The sequence below is a fragment of the Schistocerca nitens genome, chromosome 6 (assembly GCF_023898315.1).
Source record: "Schistocerca nitens isolate TAMUIC-IGC-003100 chromosome 6, iqSchNite1.1, whole genome shotgun sequence".
Taxonomy (NCBI): Eukaryota; Metazoa; Arthropoda; class Insecta; order Orthoptera; family Acrididae; genus Schistocerca; species Schistocerca nitens.
In genome coordinates, this window is record NC_064619.1 from 636,662,928 (window position 1) to 636,684,155 (window position 21,228).

At 42.4% G+C, this 21,228-nt stretch overlaps 1 non-coding gene across 1 annotated transcript; it reads left to right on the plus strand.

Annotated features, from left to right (window-relative positions):
- The first annotated feature begins 18,903 nt into the window (after positions 1-18,903).
- On the plus strand, positions 18,904-18,978 carry Trnas-cga (transfer RNA serine (anticodon CGA)). The gene has a single exon. It is a non-coding gene; the product is annotated as a tRNA-Ser (tRNA).
- Positions 18,979-21,228: the final 2,250 nt, after the last annotated feature.

The following is a 21,228-nucleotide window of genomic DNA, read 5'->3' on the forward strand; positions in this document are numbered from 1 at the left end:
GATATTTGATGGATTCTCATCCTAAGTAGTCGTTTCAGAAAATGGTCGCTCCAGGAAACACCTTTATGAAACACTATAGGAGGTGGCGTAACACATCTCCTTTCTATCACAAAACCATTATCAGCAGGATTTCAGCACCTCTGTGATGATACGTCTATATTACCCCCTTTTCAAATTAGGGAACTGACCGAGCGAAGTGAGAAAGTGATTAGCACACTGTACTCGCATTCGGGAGGAGGACAGCTCAAATCCACGTCCGGCCAACCTGATGTCTTCCGCGATTTCCCTAAATCGCTTCAGACAAATGCCGAGATTGTTCCATTGAAAGGGCACAGCCGACTTCCTTCGCTATTCTCCCCTAAATAGAAAGGACGAATGACCTCGCTATTTGGTCTCCTCTCCTTAAATCAACTAACCAACAAACTTAAACTGTGAGTCTGGTTATCAGACAGCAAAATAGTCAACAATATTTTGCACGTGCATCCCACCAATTGCCAGTGTCAAATGAGAGAGTGGTGTTACCGCGAAATATGATCAGGTATGAACTGTGAGACTGTGACACGACGTTTACCTTCCGGTACCATTCTCATACCTCTAGTTCGTCTTTATTATGAACATCACCTCTCTCTCTGTCTGTCTGTCTGTCTGTCTCTCTCTGTTTGCTATACAACTGACATTTACGCTTACTTATCCACTGTGTCAAGAGTGTCTTTTGTGGAACGTAATAGATTTTCTCTCTCGTTCTCTGCGGATTGGATGTCACAGTACAGATATGGAAGCATATGAAAGGCTCTAATCCAGATTTCTCAAACACTTCATCTATTACTCGATGCTGACTTCCATGTAACTTTGACATTATGGAATTCAGATTACCGCCGCTCTCTTAAGATGACTCTGTGAAGCTAATAATTAGTAGAGTGTTGTAATTAGAGGCTAAGTAAATTATTCCTGCTGGAAGCTTGTAATCGAAAAATCATTTTGCTTCTGATTCTGAGTTCATGCAAGTATTTATTCAGAAATATACCGCGAATAAATGTGCTTTTCTACATAAAGTTTAGCCTCAACGACTGATTTATAGTGCAGTCGGACTATATTTAAAACAAGAACGGGTACATTTTCTATACAGAAGTCTTTCTAATAAGAACTTTTAAACGAATAGATCCGAAAGAAGGTCGTAGAATATGACCTGTTAAGCAACGAGTGCTCTCAGAATCTGCCCGCCGTAACTTATCGTCTAACCAGTAATACATGCAAAGAATGGCAAAAATGTACTGCTGACTGCAGCTCCTAAAATATTACTGATCGCATTAGTGGCTCACTTTGATTAGCGCTTATCCTGAAGGCAGAGAAGTTACAAAAGTAAGCGCTGTAGTTAAATGCATTAAGCAGCGAGCACACACCACCACGAAAGTAATAGAATCCTTAAATTTCAACTCATCGTTGCCAACGGATACGAATAATTCTCAGAATCTTCAATTTAGTTGAATGATATTTCGACACAAATTAATGTTATTGATACAGTAGAGATAAAAATTGTCCACACTTGAAATATGTGGCTTACTGGACCACCTCAAAGAACGTAATTTAATAACAAGAAAATCAATATCCATTGGAATATCCTGCAAACATTTAGCTAACCAAGAGTGTGAATAATTAAGCAAGCATGTTATTCATATATACCAACGAAAAGCCGATTATATACCATGTGCCTCGATAGTGACTGCCTAACTGGACAGAGAACTTTAAGTATGTACATAAGTAAGTGCACGCTAATGATCTTGAAATGCTGCACACAGGGTTACGTCAACCTGTGTAACACTAGTCTGAATCTCACTCTACATTTGTAGCTGGTTGTATGTGGCTCATTATCAGAAAGGGACTTCAAAGCAAGGTCATCGGCCGTAGCAGTTCGAGAACAGGTCACATTCGGTAGCGCAGCTAGCAGAATGACCAGAAACAGACTCCGCTAGATTGCTGTATTTATGTGATTCAAATAGGCATGCTCACGGTGAGCACGTGGCCGCGCTTTCTTACCGTTCACTAATGGTTCAACTCACCCAAGTGTATCATTTCACACGTACCTTCTCAGGCGTTCAAATACATCACACATTCAGCAATCTTTCACTTAGAACAAAATATCTTTCCAGTATGCTTGTGATGCAGAATACAAGGAAGACAGAATAGTTCTGGTGCACTGCGACAAGTAACTTTCAAGTTCTGATGAGAACATACAAAGAAAGACACGGATGTACCCCCTTGTTGACGAAAAGGTCGTTGGAGATGTAGCAAACGCTAAGAACAAGGAAGGAAGTTGTACGTGTTCTTTTAAAATGATGCCTTCTGCAATTTACCTGTTTAATTTAGGGTAAGCACGAAGGACAAAAATCATGGTAGCTGAATGGGGACTTGAAATGTCGGACTTCCCGTCTGCGAGTTCACTCAGACAAAGAAGGCAAAATTAGATCGGAAAATATATCATGCGCGTAAAGATAGGGAACGTAGTTTACATCATCTGCTACAGGTGTGAATGACGTTTGTTCGCTTTCATATCTTAAGGCACATGAAACATATTTCATGCGACCTTTTCTGCACGCCTTGTAGAAGTGTAGTCTAGAACGACTATATGAACACAAATGCAGCAATATTATTTTTCCTGTTATAAAAGAGGCATACCTTCTAAGAGAACTACGAGCACAAGCATTTCTCTTGGATGTCTGAGGTCGTATCGTCAGCTTTTGAATTCAAACAGCATGGGACGATTTGGGTTCGGATACTATTTGTGATACCCCAATGTTCTGTCTTGCTTAGGGCATGCCACTACGTTTTTCCAGAGCCAGTCCTCAAATAAGGCCGTATGTAGTGATATTCGTTCACTGGACCATCCTTTGTAACCACAATATTCTGTCCGTCTGTAGAGCTCAGGCCGGCTGCTGTGGCCGAGTGGTTCTAAGCGCTTCAGCCCGCAACCGCACTGCTGATAGGTCCCAGTTTCGAATCCTGCCTCGGGCATGGATGTGTGTGATGTCCTCAGGTTAGTCACTTTTAAGTAGTTGTAAGTGTTGGGGACTGATGACCTCAGATGTTAATTCCGATAGTGCTTGGAGCCATTTGAACCATTTTTTGTAGAGCTCAGAGCGATTGTCTAGAGACTTCGCTGCAGTTGGCTCTACAAGCTGGACATGCTGTTTCCATTTTCTAGAGCCGGAAAAATCCTCAGAGACGAACATGTGATGTCCACTCGGCTACTGAGAATAATCTGAACTACTGGTTTCATTCAATGTGAACCAGTTTTCTCGGCTTGCCACGTTTCACCAAGACAACATGTTGCGACGAATGTGAAAACTTCTTAAAAATTTGCAGAATTTCTGTAATAGTCACGATCCTGCATAAACCACTGTTGATACACTGAAAGGAATGGAACGTGTCCTTGCAGGGAATTATACCAGTCTTTTTGGCGTCCGTATCACAAATTTTAGAAGCACGCAGGGTATTCTCCCCAACAGGCACGTACTCTGGAAATATACAGGTGTACAGAAGAGTATGGGGAACTGGAACGGATAGTAGTTTCGTGACAGGGAGAGAGATGGCGGGAAGAAGTGCTGTTTTGTACAAATTAAATCTCACCGTACGTACTACCGATTTACAATAGTTACATATTCGCTACAAGCTAACAGAAATGGTATATTTTATATGGGATCTGTATTCTACTTTCATGTAGGAAACGTTCAGGTGTGTGCGAATACATCTGACACCAGAAAGACAAGAAAAACACATCGCAAATTGAAGGTACAACTGTACTGGAAGATTGTTCGAACCGAGATCCATGTACCATTTTTCGCTGAAAGTGGAAGAGCGGCCTAGAGCAAAATTGCATGGAGATTTCACGACACATGGCTGTGAGTGCACTTGCTAGTCGTCAGTATCCACTACATATACAGTGTAATGGGTATAATTGTAGATATTTTTATATGTAATACCTTAATATGTACTCAAACTTTATCACCTGATATTTTGTGCATGTTTGCAACTACACCACTACATGGACTACACCTGTTAGTATAAACTTACCGTTTTACACCCAGGTGTCCACACTTCAAAAACTGACTTGCTTTCCAGGGGCAAATAACCATTAATGACTTGCTCTTGCTTTGTTATTTGGCAGTACTAACCACGCTAGAAACATACGCCTTGTTACAGCTATAATTATTAGTCTGCAAATTACTTAAATACTGATTTAATTTTGTCAAGTACGCCGTCCTCAGTCACCAATGGAAATATTAGCATTTGTACACGTTACAACCGGTGTCTTTAAACTAACACCGAACTGACGCAGTTTTTGCATGCCTATTGACGATAAAGATTCAGTTTGCGTACGTCAATTTCTTTCCAATATTGGTTGGGGAAGGTGGTGGAGGCAACGGGGTCTAAGCTGCCCTTCTTGCCACTCGCTGAGTACGATTTTTCGTCGTAAGACTGTATTGTGAAAGTCAGAGTTCGCACACTGGTTGTTGTAATTTCTCATGTGTTGCCAGGTACTACTAAGATGGACCAAGGGTTCATATCTACTTGTATGCTGATGTTTAAAGTAACACATGTTCCAGTAATCTCCCAGGAAGTTTCATACTTAGTTTCGTTTGTGTGTAGTGTCCAATTGACTGCTTCCTTGGTAATGACCTTGTTCCCATCAGCTGGAACAATTTTGTATGATGAAAGATAGAAACAGTTACCATATTCGCACCGTAAGGAGAACTTTACATTCTACAGTCTGTGACCAACGAAGCGGGTCACTCAGGTTTGGACTACTACATCTCCCACATTACATCTATTATAATTTATTTAAATACGTAAAGGATTGTACTGATTGGTATATATTGTGTTGATATCATGGAGTATTTCAGTTACGGCAAATATTGGGTTAACACGCATCTTAATTCAGTTTTCTTTCTGCATATTTAGTTGAATGTCCGCTATTTACTGAGGTGCATGACTCGACGGTGTCATCGGCAAGGCAACTCAGGCACGAGGGAGAGCTGGTTTCAGGCAGTGGCAGTCATTGTTAAAAATATATTTTTCTCCTGCTTGTGGGGTGCTTTGGTGACATCCAGATGCCTCTCCATATAGACCGCAAACTTACGTATCTCTCTACATGGGAAGACAAGGACACTGACAACTTAAAAAGATATCAGATGGGTGGGAGTTTGGAACTTTGGTTCCTAAAATTTCATGCACAAAAAGGTAGCTCATTGAGCGCCTAAAAAGATACCTATTAGATCGTTTGCTGGAGCACAGGTTGGAAAAATTTTGTTGATTAACCATTCGCCGAGCTGTTCCCATTGGTGGAAGCTCAACTGGGCATATTTTTTGTGGAACGGAGCAGAAGTGTAGATGTCTGAGGAATCTCGATAGCGACCCGAACAGGACCCTCTGGCTAAATGCATGGAAACTGAGAGTGGAGTCAAGGAGGAAGACAGTTTTGGCTGGCTGCCGTGGCGGGGGTCGCAGCCTACAGTCTTGAGAATCAGCTCGTCATACCATCACTGGCGACGAGCCGCCGTCGGCAGGCGCTCCACATGGAGGTCTTGTCTCCTTCAGTCGTTGATTCTGTTGAGAGTAGCTGGCAGTGCCAGTTATTAAAGGATAATTATCTGTCTGTTCAGCTATGAATAAGGTTGGGCAGCGTAGCTCGGTCGAGTCTCATAGCTACGTGTTCATGACGGAGCATGTTTAGGCATTTTTATGTGAGACACACACGTAGTAAACTGGTTCGATCAGAGCAATCATTGTAAATGCAGCCGTGATGATTAATTTTGGACAATGAACTGATGGGACCGTCACTCGCATCATACCTATCCCTTATGGGCGTATCAAACCGATCTAATAATCACTTATATCATGCTTCTTTCCATCATGTCTGTCAACGTTTTTGTTTGTTCCGTATCCTTGAATTATATTGAAGAGCAATCTTTCCCCTTTATCAATGCGAGATGCCCATAACAGTTTCATAGTTGTCTAGAAACCTGGCAGAAAATCCAAAGAGATTCTGGTCGTATGTGAAGTATGTTAGCGGCAAAAAGCAATCAATGCCCTCTCTGCGCGATAGCAGTGGAGATACTATCGAAGACAGTGCTGCCAAAGCAGAGTTACTAAACTCAGTCTTCCGAAACGGCTTCACAAAAGACGACGAAGTAAATAATCCAGAATTCTAATCGAAAACAGCTGCCAGTATGAGTAACGTAGAAGTAAATATCCTCGAAGTAGCGAAGCAACGTAATCACTTAATAAAAGCAAGTTTTCTGGTCCTGACTGTATACCATTTAGGTTCCTTTCGGAGTAAGCTGATGCTTTAGCTCCATACTTAACAATCATAAACAACAGTTCGCTCGACGAAAGAGCCGTACCCAAAGACTGGATAGTTGCACAGGTCACACCAATATTCAAGAAAGGTATTAGGAGTAATGCACTAAATTACAGGCCCATATCGTTAACGTTGATATGCAGCAGGAATTTTGGAACATATATTGTGTTCAAACATTATGAATTACCTCCAAGAAAACTGTCTATTGACACATAGTCAACATGGGTTTTGAAAACATCGTCACTGTGAAACACAACTAGCTCTTTATTCACATGACAAGGGATTTCAGATCGACTCCGTCTTTCTGGATTTCCGGAAGGCTTTTGACACTGTACCACAAAAGCGGCTCGCAGTGAAATTGCGTGCCTATGGAATATCGTCTCAGTTACGTGACTGGATTTGTGATTTCCTGTCAGAGAGGTCACAGTTCGTATTCGTAGTAATTGACGGAAAATCATCCAGTAAAACAGAAGTGATTTCTGGCGTTCCCCAAGGTAGTGTTATAGGCCCTTTGCTGTTCCTTATCTATATAAACGATTTGGGAGACAATCTGAGCAGACGTCTTGGGTTGTTTGCAGATGACGCTGTCGTTTATCGACTAATAAAGTCATCAGAAGATCAAAACAAACTGCAAAACGATTTATAAAAAATATCTGATTGGTGCGAAAAGTGGCAGTTGGCCCTGAATTACGAAAAGTGTGAGGTCATCCACATGAGTGCTAAAAGGAACTCGTTAAACTTCGGTTACACGATAAATCAGTCTAATCTAAAAGCCGTAACTTCAACTAAATACCTAGATATTACAATTACGAACTACTTAAATTGGAAGGAACACACAGAAATTGTTGTGGGGAAGGCTAACCATAGACTGCGTTTTGTTGGCAGGACACTTAGAAAATGTAACAGACCTACTAAGGAGACTGCCTACACTACGCTTGTCCGTCCTCTTTTAGAATACTGTTGCACGGTGTGGGATCCTTACGAGATAAGACTGACGGAGTACATCGAAAAAGTTCAAATAAGGGCAGCACGTTTTGTATTAAAGCGAAATATAGGAGAGAGTGTCACAGAAATGATACTGGATTTGAGCTGGAAATCGTTAAGAGAAAGGCGTTTTTCGTTGCGACGGAATCTTCTCACGAAATTTCAATCACCAACTTTCTCCTCCGAATGCGAAAATATTTTGTTGACACCGACCTACATAGGGAGGAACGATCACCTCGATAAAATAAGAGAAATCAGAGCTCGTACGGAAAGATATAGGTGTTGATTCTTTCCGCGTGCTATAGGAGATTGGAATAACAGACACTTTTGAAGGTGGTTCGATGAACACTCTGCCAGGCACTTAAATGCGATTTGCAGGGTATCCATGAAGATGTAGACGTAGATGCAGATGTGTATGCTCGTGAAGAACGGATGTAATTGGGGTTGATTTGGACCAAAACTTTCAGTTCAGAAGCCTGTAGCCCTCAGCAATTAAAATAATTTACTAAGACAAAAACTACCTCATTATTCAGACCGTTGGGGAAACGGTTGTATTTTTGTATCTGAGTCCGTGGTGAACAATCGTTCTCTTTCTAGGTCCAGCTGCCAAGACTGTTAAACCGAGCAAGAGATTCATTACCTCACGTTGGTGGCTTGCACCGATAATCGGTAATGCGGAGTGTAGTTGTCGTTTTCTCCAGACATATGTCAGTAACTGCTCTTTGTTTGTAAGAAATAAATACCATAATTCGTAAGACAGTGTCTGTGGTAAATGTATATATTGCTGATTCATTTCTAGCCCAGTATAAAGAAAATTATTATTTTACATTAGCGTTTAAACGTTGTTTCTAATGTAGAAATCTACAGTCTTAACGACACATGGTAGCTGTTTGTCCAAATTCAAATATGATGAACTATCAGTAGCCCTCAGAACGCAACAGAAAAAGTTAAATGGTTGTATAGCATTAGTGGTCGAGAGACCTCGTATGGGGTTATTCGTCCGCCTGGGTGCTGTTCTCTCTATTTGGCACTACTTCAGCAACTTGAACATCATTGCAGATGAAAGAAAGGACAGCCAAGAAAATCTCCGTCCCAGCCATGAACGAAACCCAGGGTTCTGTGATCTAAAGATAATGGCGCTAAGTACTACATCATGTCCTTTTGACTGCGCAACAGAGAAGTGACTGGATAGGTGTTAACACTAGAATGAACATTTTCGTTTATTCTCCGGGTCGTTGTATCTAGAAACAGTGTTAAAATGAAATACTGAATACTGAAATATAAAGAAAGCAAGTTTTGACGCATTATGTTTAGCAGACTACCTTAATGTTTCAAGCCCGCATCTCGTGGTCGTGCGGTAGCGTTCTCGCTTCCCACGCCCGGGTTCCCGGGTTCGATTCCCGGCGGGGTCAGGGATTTTCTCTGCCTCGTGATGGCTGGGTGTTGTGTGCTGTCCTTAGGTTAGTTAGGTTTAAGTAGTTCTAAGTTCTAGGGGACTTATGACCACAGCAGTTGAGTCCCATAGTGCTCAGAGCCAGCCAATGTTTCAATGCCAGGACACTGGAACAGGCAGGATCTCTTATTGAGCTGATAAAGTCTCTGTTCGAAAAAGCATTCTCAGCATGCAGTCTCACTTAATTAGCTTCTCAGGCTGTTCTGATCGTAAAATCTGTAGGGACTCACTGCATGTGCTGTCCTACAAGGGTTCTGGAAGGTAGGAAGGAGACGTGGTAGCGAGGAACTTTGACACGGCCAGGGAATCAACGAGACAACACTAAATAACGCCCCTTTATTGCTGAGAGTTTACGGTGATTCAGTCTCCACCTCGGCACAGCCTAGTAGCAGCCGGGCTTTGTCAACACCGCAGGAATGCGCTGAGTGGCACATCAGCACCTGTCACAGAAGCCGCGATCGGAAGTCCACAACCACGCTAGGCTGGTGAGACACGCCGACAGCAGTTGCCCCCTGCACGAGGCCGCGTATCTGAAGGCAACACCAGGTTTCGTTAAATATTTCGAATTCTTCTTTTGAGACTGCAGTAGAACGTAATTTCACTTACTCTGTTTGACGGAGTCTTACTTCTGTTTGAGATTTCATCGTGTCCAGTTTTTCTCTTTACTGTATGAAGAAAGTATTGTTGGCACAAAGAAGAAGTCCGGTTGCACTGAGGGAAGGCAGTGTGAACGGAACAACAAGCTTTCCGATGTGAAGAAATAGCTCATCAGTTGCGTTAAAAACTATTTTAACGCAACTATTGTGCTATTTCCTCACATTACCACTCTTCTAAGACTGTTTCTGTAATTGGTGAACAAAAATCTAAATCAGAAGATTGCTCATTGTGCTGGGTGGAAACGTCTGATTGTAGGTGCTGACGTAATCGGCGCTTGGCGATGCCAACGGAAAACTGCACTGTTTAACTTCACCACAAAATTTTGACAGTGCAACTGCTAGGTCACAGGCGTTTATAGAAATGAGAAAACCCGGTAGTCGACATGGTTCCAGACAAAGTTGATACGTGACGATAGACGGACCCAGCGGATACCTTTTATTGCACCACTTACATGTAGTTACCATTGTTAGCAATTTGGTTACCGTCAAGTGTGAGCTTGCATCGTTTTCCTTTCAATTCTTGCACTAAGGGGGATAAGCAGGCTGCTACCTTGTTGATGTGTAGAATATCTAATAATAAATCAATACTTAAATATAACAATACTAAGAAAAGGAAAGTTGCTACTCACCATATAGGGGAGATGATGAGTCACAGATAGCCACAACAAAAAGATTCACAAATCAGTAACGCTTTCGGCCATTAACGCCTACGTCAACGACTTTACTCGATGTATTTATAGCCCCTTGCGTCGATATGTTTTCCATCGATGCATCGCTATATCAATACGTTTTTCTCTCTATGTGGAGGACTGTTAATGATATTTTTTAAGTATCGATACATCGGATTCAAGATATTTTTAAAAATATCAATAGTCCTAATCGACACACCCCTGACGAAGGTTCTCACGATGGCGACAAGAGGAAAGCCGCAACAGCTACACGAAGGACGGCCTGACGGGTGGTCCCACCGTACATCCGGTGTGTGTTACATGCACAGCTAAGAACGGGTGGCACCAGGCCTCCTTCAACCAAGTCCAGCAGCTCGCAACCGGACAAAATAGTTCTTCATCCACGCAAGATCCGCCCAGATCATACGTATCTTCAGTTAGTCACCGCTGTGACCGGCGGGACTAGCGCGTTGCGGAGTGGAAATTCTCTCATCCCCCTCCACAGCCGGGTAGTAATGGACTCATAGGAGTAGACTTAAAACAGTCAGTAGCTGGCAACTTTTGGTAGTACATCAACGAGTCATCCGGCAATTAACAGACCTGGCCTTCCATCGATATCAGTAACGCAAAGAGAATGCCCAGACTCAAGGCCTGAGTGGAAAGAATTGGGCGATGGCGTGATTCTGAATATACTCCAGCTTTTCAATCATGTCAGCATTCTGTGTCGGACAAATGCTGAATTTCAGAGCGGTTTTTTATTCAAGGTTTGCAGGCTAAAAGGTGTTTTTGCATAATCTTTCGATGTTGTTTCTCCATATTATCCCATCAGTACAATATCATTATACCACCTTTGTGTTAACGTCATGGTAATGAAACAGGTCTTTGTTACACTCTCTCTCACCAGTCTGTGTCAATGTACTCCTTGCTTGATTGTGTTCCGGCGCCCCCGAGTGTTGTTACGCAACAGTTGCATGTTGGGTAGGCGTGCTGTGAATGGACATAGCTCCAGACTCCTGAAAAAATTTTATTCTTCGCCTAATACGATTCAGATGCACAACAAATTATTACCGCGCACTCGGAGCAGTGTCCTAAGACATACAACATAATGTTATGGTTGCATGTTCCTCAAATACTCCAGGAACGTTGAGAAAGTTTAAAACACTCCTCAGCAGTCCTCGTGATCACGCGATTGATATTTCGGATGGTCTTCAGCAGCAAATGCATCACACAATGCTGATGCTCTATAAAGGTACATGGGGTTTAACTATGAAAAAAGACCAGGTCTTTCATACCTCTGAAATCTGGTTTCTCAGGACAGAGCGGGTCAGGTTGTGGAAAGGGGCCAAGGTCAATTCTACATCTACATCTACGTGATTACTCTGCTATTCACAATAAAGTGCCTGGCAGAGAGTTCAATGAAGCACCTTCATGCTGTCTCTACCGTTCCACTCTTGAACGGCACGCGGGAAAACGAGCACTTAAATTTTTCTGTGCGAGCCCTGATTTCTCTTATTTTATCGTGATGATCATTTCTCCCTATGTAGATGCGTGCCAACAGAATGTTTTCACAATCGGAGGAGAAAACTGGTGATTGAAATTTCATGAGAAGATCCCGTCGCAACGAAAAACGCCTTAGTTTCAATGATTGCCACTCCAATTCACGTATCATGTCTGTGACACCATCTCCCCTATTTCGCGATAATACAAAACGAGCTGCTCTTCTTTCTACTTTCTCGATATCATCCGTCAGTCCCACCTGATGCGGATCCACACCACACAGCAACACTCCAGAATAGGGCGGACGAGCTTGGTGTAAGCAGTCTCTTTAGTAGACCTACTGCACCTTCTAAGTGATCTGCCAGTGAATCGCAGTCTTTGATTTGCTGTACCCACAATATTATCTATGTGATCGTTCCAATTTAGGTTATTTGTAATTGTAATCCCTAAGTATTTAGTAGAATCTACAGCCTTCAGATTTGTGTGACATATCGCGTAATCGAAATTTAGCTGATTTCTTTTAGTACTCATGTGAATAACTTCACCCCCATCTTATCTAAATCATTTTGCAAGTCGTTTTGATCATCCGATGACTTTACAAGACGGTAAATGACAGCATCATCTGCAAACAATGTAAGACGGCTACTCAGATTGTCTCCTATGTCGATAATATAGATCAGAAACAATAGAGGGCCTATAACACTTCCTTGGAGAACGCCGGATATTACTTCTGTTTTACTCCATGACTTTCCGTCTATTACTGCGAACCAGGGGGGCGCAGAAAGCTATGCGCAGAAAGCAACGTGTTTTCTCAGTTGTGCGCATGACGTCACGGTGGAAGCAGCTGTGCCAAACAGTACAGAGTTCGAATTGTGTGTGATTGTTTTTCTTGTGTTGTTTTGTGTTTGAAGGAGTATTTTGATTGAGTTCTTTCTTCTGAGGTACTCAGTCAACAGCGGAAACATTCGGAATTCGGGAGTGTTAACGGTTTTTGCTGTAATTAATATTTGATTCGGAACTGAAATAGTTAGCGATAGTGGACAGCAGGATCAACATTGTGTTCGCCAGCTCTATAGTTTATGGTTCGTCCTGTGAAATTCTTATTGGAGAATCTACAAGTGAGTGAGAAAATTAATTTTTACAATGCCAGGCTGTGCTGTTACGGGCTGTTTTTCTTACAACCGTAGCACAAAGGGAACTGACGTAATGTATCACAGTTTCCCGCGTAATGAAACATTACAAAAACTATGGTTGTCGAAATGTTGTAGGAAAGACAGTGTAAATGTTGCGCATGCACGAATATGTTCTCGCAATTTCGAAGAAACAGATTACTTAAGGGATTTACAGTCTGAATTGCTTAATTTGCCCCGAAAAACAATGCTCAAGCCAGATGCAGTTCCTTCGTGCAATTTGCCGTGCAGTAGTGCGACTGTCAATGTGTCACCCGCAACAGAAGACAGAACGAAACGGTATAAGAAACGAGAACTACATAAGAGATCTCTGGAAACTCTGCAAAAGCTGTCACCAAATAAGAAACATCGTAATAAGAGCACATGTACCGATGACAGTTCTTTTTTCAGACACAGATAAAGTTACTTTGATGAATACTATAGCGGCTTTAGAAAGAAGGAATGCTGTCCTTACAAACAAGTGTGTGCAACTTCGAGCTCTTAAGTAAATTCATTTCAATGCGATTAAATGAATAGTTTCTGATATATTTGAGCCGACGTTTCGAATTTCAAGTGTGTGTCAGTGTGGTTGTGATCTGATATTTTACCGATGTGTGAGGCATAATCTGCGAAAGAATATAACTCATCAGTTTTAACTGTAATATTTTAGCAGCAGAAAAGCACTTTAGACATCTCAATTCTGGTATAAACAAAATCTTCCGCCAAAAACTTGACGTAAACGCGCATGCCGTGTCGTCTGCTTGTGAGCGCTTGCTTCCACGCTGACGTCACTAGGCCAGCCAATGGCAGAGCAGAGCGCTTACTGCCCAACCTTATTATTTAGTAACCTTGCTACGAACTGTGACCTTTCTGACAGGAAATCACGAATCCAGTCGCACAACTGAGGCGATACTCCGTAGGTACGCAATTTGGTTAGAAGACGCTTGTGAGGAACGGTGTCGAAAGCCTTCTGGAAGTCTAAAAATATGGAAACAATTTGACATCCCCTGTCGTTAGCACTTATTACTTCATGTGTATAAATAGCTAGTAGTGTTTCACAAGAATGATATTTTCTGAATCCGTAGTGACTATATTTCTATAAATCGTTTTCTTCGAGGTACTACATAGTGTTCGAATACAGTATATGCTCTAAAACCCTACTGCAAAAAAATGGCTCTGAGCACTATGGGACTCAACTGCTGAGGTCATTAGTCCCCTAGAACTTAGAACTAGTTAAACCTAACTAACCTAAGGACATCACAAACATCCATGCCCGAGGCAGGATTCGAACCTGCGACCGTACCGGTCTCGCGGTTCCAGTCTGCAGCGCCTTTAACCGCACGGCCACTTCGGCCGGCAAACCCTACTGCAAATCGACATTAGTGATATAGGCCTGTAATTCAGCGGTTACTCCTATTACTGTCAGTTATATAAGAACAGACACAACCTTATTCCTTAAACCAATGCACAGTCTTCTCTTTTAAACAACAAAGATAAATTCACGGCTGAGGGCCCAAGTAACTTCTCCAGAATAAGTTTAAATGATTGCTTTTAAAACATCTGGATTTAGAGCAACGGCTGAAGGGTTTACTTAAGTAAAATTACAATATCTTCCGGCTAAAGGCCATATTAAGAAAAATTCAAGTTAATTCTTCGGCTGAAAGCCCAAGTAAAAAATTTTCTTTACATAATAAAAGAGAGACTTTAAGAATAAGCCTTTACACGGTACAACAGGAAAACATCTTAACAAAACTTGAAGTATCTTGTCGGCGGAAGGCCCAAGCAATTACTCAAGAATAAATAAAGACAACCTTAAGATAAACATTTACAGAACACGGCTGACGGCCGTTTCAAGAATTCAAAATAATTAAAGAGAAACCTTACAGACTAGGATTTCCATATTAAAGCCACAGATTCTGAAACAAACGCGGATGAAGGCCTAAATACAGAGCATCAAGAATTTTAAATGAAACACGGCTGAAGGCCTAATCTTAAAAAGTTGTATAAAGTTTGGCTGAAAGCCATATATTTAACATAAAACAGACAATATTAATACAGGGCTGAAGGCTTGGCACAGTACCTGCGACCAAATAAAATGACAATCACAAATAACAAAAAGTGGTGTTCAGAAGAGTTCCAAGGGTTAGCCTGGAGAGGAAGCTCCAACCACAGTTTACTGAGACAGACAGCCAAGCGTAACACTAAACAATCGGGTTGCAGCACGACCTGGAACGCCTGACAAACCAACCAACCGCCTAATCAATTCCCTTCCACCCGACCAACAGCACGACAACCAAAGGTACCAGCAAAGACGAGGATCGCAGCGGGATTATGTCTTAATAATTGGCATGTAAACACAGTTGAGGCAGAATAAACACTCAAAGAGAAAAGGAGAACAACACCAAACTGTCGAACAACACGCCGTGCCGGACAGCTCAACACGGCGAGGAAAACACACTGCCGAAAAATTACGGTAACGATCGGGGCAGGTAACCAGAACGTTAACGGCCACAAGGCTGCTGGTGCAATTCACTAATAAATTATAATCATATCAAAGGTTAAACACCATACAGTGAGACGGCTGCAAAATATTGCCGACTCCAACACGCCATCCTGTTGCTGCTAGTGGGGACAGCCCAGAATGCAAAAACCAGCAGTTAACGAAGAGATGTCACAATGGTTGAGCTTTCATGACAGGCTCACTGATTACTCAACTCCAGCATGCAGCAGCGGTGAGCGACGAACTTAGCACTTCACGCAGCTAGTGCCACGCAAGTCCGACCGCATGCGCACGCCGCCAGCGGCCCCAGGCTGCTCACACGCCACAGAGACTTCCTCGCTGCTCCGCCGCAACCGACAACTCCCCACACACGCCATGCCACACTAAAGAAGTTGTAGCAGTACCAGCTGCTGCCACTGATGGAGGCAATGGTGCTACTCGTTCAGATAGTAGCTGAGGGAGGAATAAGGCGCCACTTGATGGTAACAAAATGCCCAAAAGGAAAAAGGGCATTAACGCTAGCCGACCACTGCTCAACCTCCTTAGTCGTATACACGATTCGTTAGTATCTTTAGCACTGCTCCAGTGATTCACAAGAAGCATTTCCGAAATTCCTTGCACAAGAAAGGGCGATCACGTTCGTGTAGAAGCGGACCTGATCTCCATTCCAACCACGCACTAACGCATCATGTCACGATGAAATAACTAGGGCTCTCGTAACATTATGTATGTAACGTAGGGATTTATAAATATCAAAGAAGATCCTGTATCCATATTCATGGACGTTGCTTTCTTGTTCAGTAGTATCTGGTGACTGAAGGCTTATTTCCAAACAGGAAACAGGCGTCGGCTTCAAGGCATACGTTTTCGCGATAGTTCGTCTTGATCCCGACTTCATCATTTTTGGTGACAGTTATGTTGCATAGATTTAAGAATTTGGATGTGCAGAAAATCGGTGCAGAGAAATTAGAAACTTGCGTGAAAACAACGCTCTTCTACAATCGTTTTGTACATGTCAGGTATGTATCTATTTTTATTTACACCGTTATAGCAGAGATTACTATTTGATTTTTCATGTCTAAACGTTTATACGCATTCTGGCTGAGTAATTGGCGATTAATAGGTAAGTATCTATTCCAATCTTCTATTAGTCCATGTCCCCTTTTCTCCTTTCTGTATCCACCTCCATCTGCACCTCCACTCTGTCAATCGCTTCTTGCTTCTCTCTGTGTGCATGTCTTTCTCCCCCCCCCCCCCCGCCCCAAATTGTATTAATCCCTTTCCCCTCTGTCCATCTATTCCTTCACCCTCTGTCCATCTACTCCTTTCCTGTACCGTCCATCTCCTCCTTTCCATTCTAACTACATCTCGTCCTCTGCCCCCCCGCCCCCCCTGTTCATTTCCTTCGCTATGCTTTCTGTGTCCATCTCGTCCTCTCGCCTCTCTGTCCATCTTCTTTTCTCTCCTTCCCTGTCAAATTCCTCCTCACTCCCGGTCAGTTCATCTCCTCCTCCCCTTCTCTCTGCCTGTCTCTCCCTCCCTCTCTGTCTGTCAATCTCCTCCCCTTTCCTCTCTCTGGCGGTCTCCTCATCTTCCCTCTCTCTGTCCAATACCCCCTGTCCTAAATCTGCCCATCTTGACCTCCTTCCATCTGTGTCTGTACCCTCCTTCTCCCTGTATATCCATCTTCTCCTCCTCCTTCTCTCTCCACGTTATCCCGTTAACCCTAGTAGGATACTGGTAGTTACTATCCCTGCACTTACATGTGTAACAAATTTAATTCTAATCGTTACGGGGGGTTTGGAATGAGTTTTTTACCGATGGCTTTGTCCGCATACCGTCATGTCCAATTTATTTCACATATATTTAACGTACTCCACACGTATCTGTACACATATTTTATTTGTGTGTCTAGCGAATTTCGCATTGCAGTTTCAACTTCACACTGATCAATGTTTATGATACCATACTACTGAACTGTGTCCTGTACGATGACATAATTTTCCATGTCCATCCGGCCACATGCGTTTCTACCGTCTGCGATGGGAATGGAGTTTACAGTAAAGAGGTAATAAATTAAAACGTCATGCATGATGCTGCAGTTTTTCACACATTTCAATATTTGACGTCATATCTCCTCCATTATGTATCGTACAGTGATAGGTTTTTGTAGGTACATTCAGCAACATATTTAGGGACTGGGCGAAAATCATTGCAAATAGGAGTGCGGGTAAGCTACTACAAACAGCATAGTGAACGCATTATTGTGGCCAAGATAGACACAAAGCCTATGCCTACTACAGTAGTACAAGTTTATATGCCAACTAGCTCTGCAGATGATGAAGAAATTGATGAAATGTATGACGAGATAAAAGAAATTATTCAGGTAGTGAAGGGAGACGAAAATTTAATAGTCATGGGTGACTGGAATTCGTCAGTAGGAAAAGGGAGAGAAGGAAACATAGTAGGTGAATATGGATTGGGGGAAAGAAATGAAAGAGGAAGCCGCCTTGTAGAATTTTGCACAGAGCATAACAATCATAGCTAACACTTGGTTCAAGAATCATAAAAGAAGGTTGTATACCTGGAAGAATCCTGGAGATACTAAAAGGTATCAGATAGATTATATAATGGTAAGACAGAGATTTAGGAACCAGGTTTTAAATTGTAAGACATTTCCAGGGGCAGATGTGGATTCTGACCCCAATCTATTGGTTATGAACTGCGGATTGAAACTGAAGAAACTGCAAAAAGGTGGGAATTTAAGGAGATGGGACCTGGATAAACTAAAAGAACCAGAGGTTGTAGAGAGTTTCAGGGAGAGCATAAGGGAACAATTGACAGGAATGGGGGAAAGAAATCCAGTAGAAGAAGAATGGCTAGCTCTGAGGGATGAAGTAGTGAAGGCAGCAGACGATCAAGTAGGTAAAAAGACGAGGGCTAATAGAAATCCTTGGGTAACAGAAGAAATATTGAATTTAATTGATGAAAGGAGAAAATATAAAAATGCAGTAAATGAAGCAGGCAAAAAGGAATACAAACGTCTCAAAAATGAGATCGACAGGAAGTGCAAGATGGCTAAGCAGGGATGGCTAGAGGACAAATGTAAGGATGTAGAGGCATGAAACTTCCTGGCAGATTAAAACTGTGTGCCCGACCGAGACTCGAACTCGGGACCTTTGCCTTTCGCGGGCAAGTGCTCTACCAACTGAGCTACCGAAGCACGACTCACGCCCGGTACTCACAGCTTTACTTCTGCCAGTACCTCGTCTCCTACCTTCCACACTTTATAGAAGGTCTCCTGCGAACCTCGCAGTTCGTGCTTCGGTAGCTCAGTTGGTAGAGCACTTGCCCGCGAAAGGCAAAGGTACCGAGTTCGAGTCTCGGTCGGGCACACAGTTTTAATCTGCCAGCAAGTTTCATATCAGCGCACACTCCGCTGCAGAGTGAAAATCTCATTCTGGAAACATCCCCCAGGCTGTGGCTAAGCCATGTCTCCGCAATATCCTTTCTTTCAGGAGTGCTAGTTCTGCAAGGTTCGCAGGAGAGCTGCTGTAAAGTTTGGAAGGTAGGAGACGAGGTACTGGCAGAAGTAAAGCTGTGAGTACCGGGCGTGAGTCGTGCTTCGGTAGCTCAGTTGGTAGAGCACTTGCCCCCGAAAGGCAAAGGTCCCGAGTTCGAGTCTCGGTCGGGCACACAGTTTTAATCGGCCAGGAAGTTTCATATCAGCGCACACTCCGCTGCAGAGTGAAAATCTCATTCTACGTAGAGGCTTGTCTCACTAGGGGTAAGATAGATACTGCCTACAGGAAAATTAAAGAGACCTTTGGAGAGAAGAGAACCACTTGTATGAATATCAAGAGCTCAGATGGCAACCCAGTTCTAAGCAAAGAAGGGGAAGGCAGAAAGGTGGAAGGAGTATATAGAGGGTTTATACAAGGGCAATGTACTTGAGGACAATATTACGGAAATGGAAGAGGATGTAGATGAAGACGAAATGGGAGATAAGATACTGCGTGAAGAGTTTGACAGAGCACTGAAACACCTGAGTCGAAACAAGGCCCCTGGAATAGACAACATTCCATTAGAACTACTGATGGCCTTGGGAGAGCCAGTCATGGCAAAACTCTACCATCTGGTGAGCAAGATGTATGAGACAGGCGAAATACCCTCAGACTTCAAGAAGAATATAATAATTCCAATCCCAAAGAAAGAAGGTGTTGACAGATGTGAAAATTACCGAACTATCAGTTTAATAAGTCACAGCTGCAAAATACTAACGCGAATTCTTTACGGACGAATGGAAAAACTGGTAGAAGCGGACCTCGGGGAAGATCAGTTTGGATTCCGTAGAAATGTTGGAACACGTGAGGCAATACTAACCTTACGACTTATCTTAGAAGAAAGATTAAGAAAAGGCAAACCTACGTTTCTAGCATTTGTAGACTTAGAGAAAGCTTTTGACAATGTTAACTGGAATACTCTCTTTCGAATTCTGAAGGTGGCAGGGGTAAAATACAGGGAGCGAAAGGCTATTTACAATTTGTACAGAAACCAGATGGCAGTTATAAGAGTCGAGGGGCATGAAAGGGAAGCAGTGGTTGGGAAAGGAGTGAGACAGGGTTGTAGCCTGTCCCCGATGTAATTCAATCTGTATATTGAGCAAGCAATAAAGGAAACAAAAGAAAAATTCGGAGTAGGTATTAAAATTCATGGAGAAGAAGTAAAAACTTTGAGGTTCGCCGATGACATTGTAATTCTGTCAGAGACAGCAAAGGACTTGGAAGAGCAGTTGAACGGATTGAACAGTGTCTTGAAAGGAGGATATAAGATGAACATCAACAAAAGCAAAACAAGGATAATGGAATGTAGTCAAATTAAATCGGGTGATGCTGAGGGAATTAGATTAGGAAATGAGACACTTAAAGTAGTAAAGGAGTTTTGCTATTTAGGGAGTAAAATAACTGATGATGGTCGAAGTAGAGAGGAAATAAAATGTAGACTGGCAATGGCAAGGAAATCGTTTCTGAAGAAGAGAAATTTGTTAACATCGAGTATAGATTTAAGTATCAGGAAGTCGTTTCTGAAAGTATTTGTATGGAGTGTAGCCATTTATGGAAGTGAAACATGGACGATAACTAGTTTGGACAAGAAGAGAATAGAAGCTTTCGAAATGTGGTGCTACAGAAGAATGCTGAAGATAAGGTGGGTAGATCACGTAACTAATGAGGAGGTATTGAACAGGATTGGGGAGAAGAGGAATTTGTGGCACAACTTGACTAGAAGAATGGATCGGTTGGTAGGACATGTTTTGAGGCATCAAGGGATCACAAATTTAGCGTTGGGTGGCAGCGTGGAGGGTAAAAATCGTAGAGGGAGACCAAGAGATGACTACACTAAGCAGATTCAGAAGGATGTAGGTTGCAGTAGGTACTGGGAGATGAAGAAGCTTGCACAGGATAGAGTAGCATGGAGAGCTGCATCAAACCAGTCTCAGGACTGAAGACCACAATAACAACAACAACAGATTTTCTGGAAAAGAAGTAATAATGTTAACGTCTTGCATGATGAACTAGTTAGTTCTTCATTGCTATTGGTATTTGACGTCATATCTCCTGGACTAGGTGGTGTAATTTTTCTGGTACTTTCCGTGGTAAATGTGAAGACCGTCTACAAAATGTGCCACGAATAAAGTCATTAGTAAAGACGTAATAAGTTAAAAGTCACACTTCATGTACCAATTTTACTTTATGAGCAACGATAATGTAGAAAGCTATAAACACTTTCCCTTTCATCATTTTGTAGAGGTCGACAGCGAGAAAATTTTCGCACTGGTTTGAAATTATGTGTAAAGTCTGTACTGGATTTCCAAATCTGGGTATTTGCGCATCGTGGGCTATATTGCTTTTTCACTCCTATCTCCACCGCTCTGATAGGCAAGTAGTT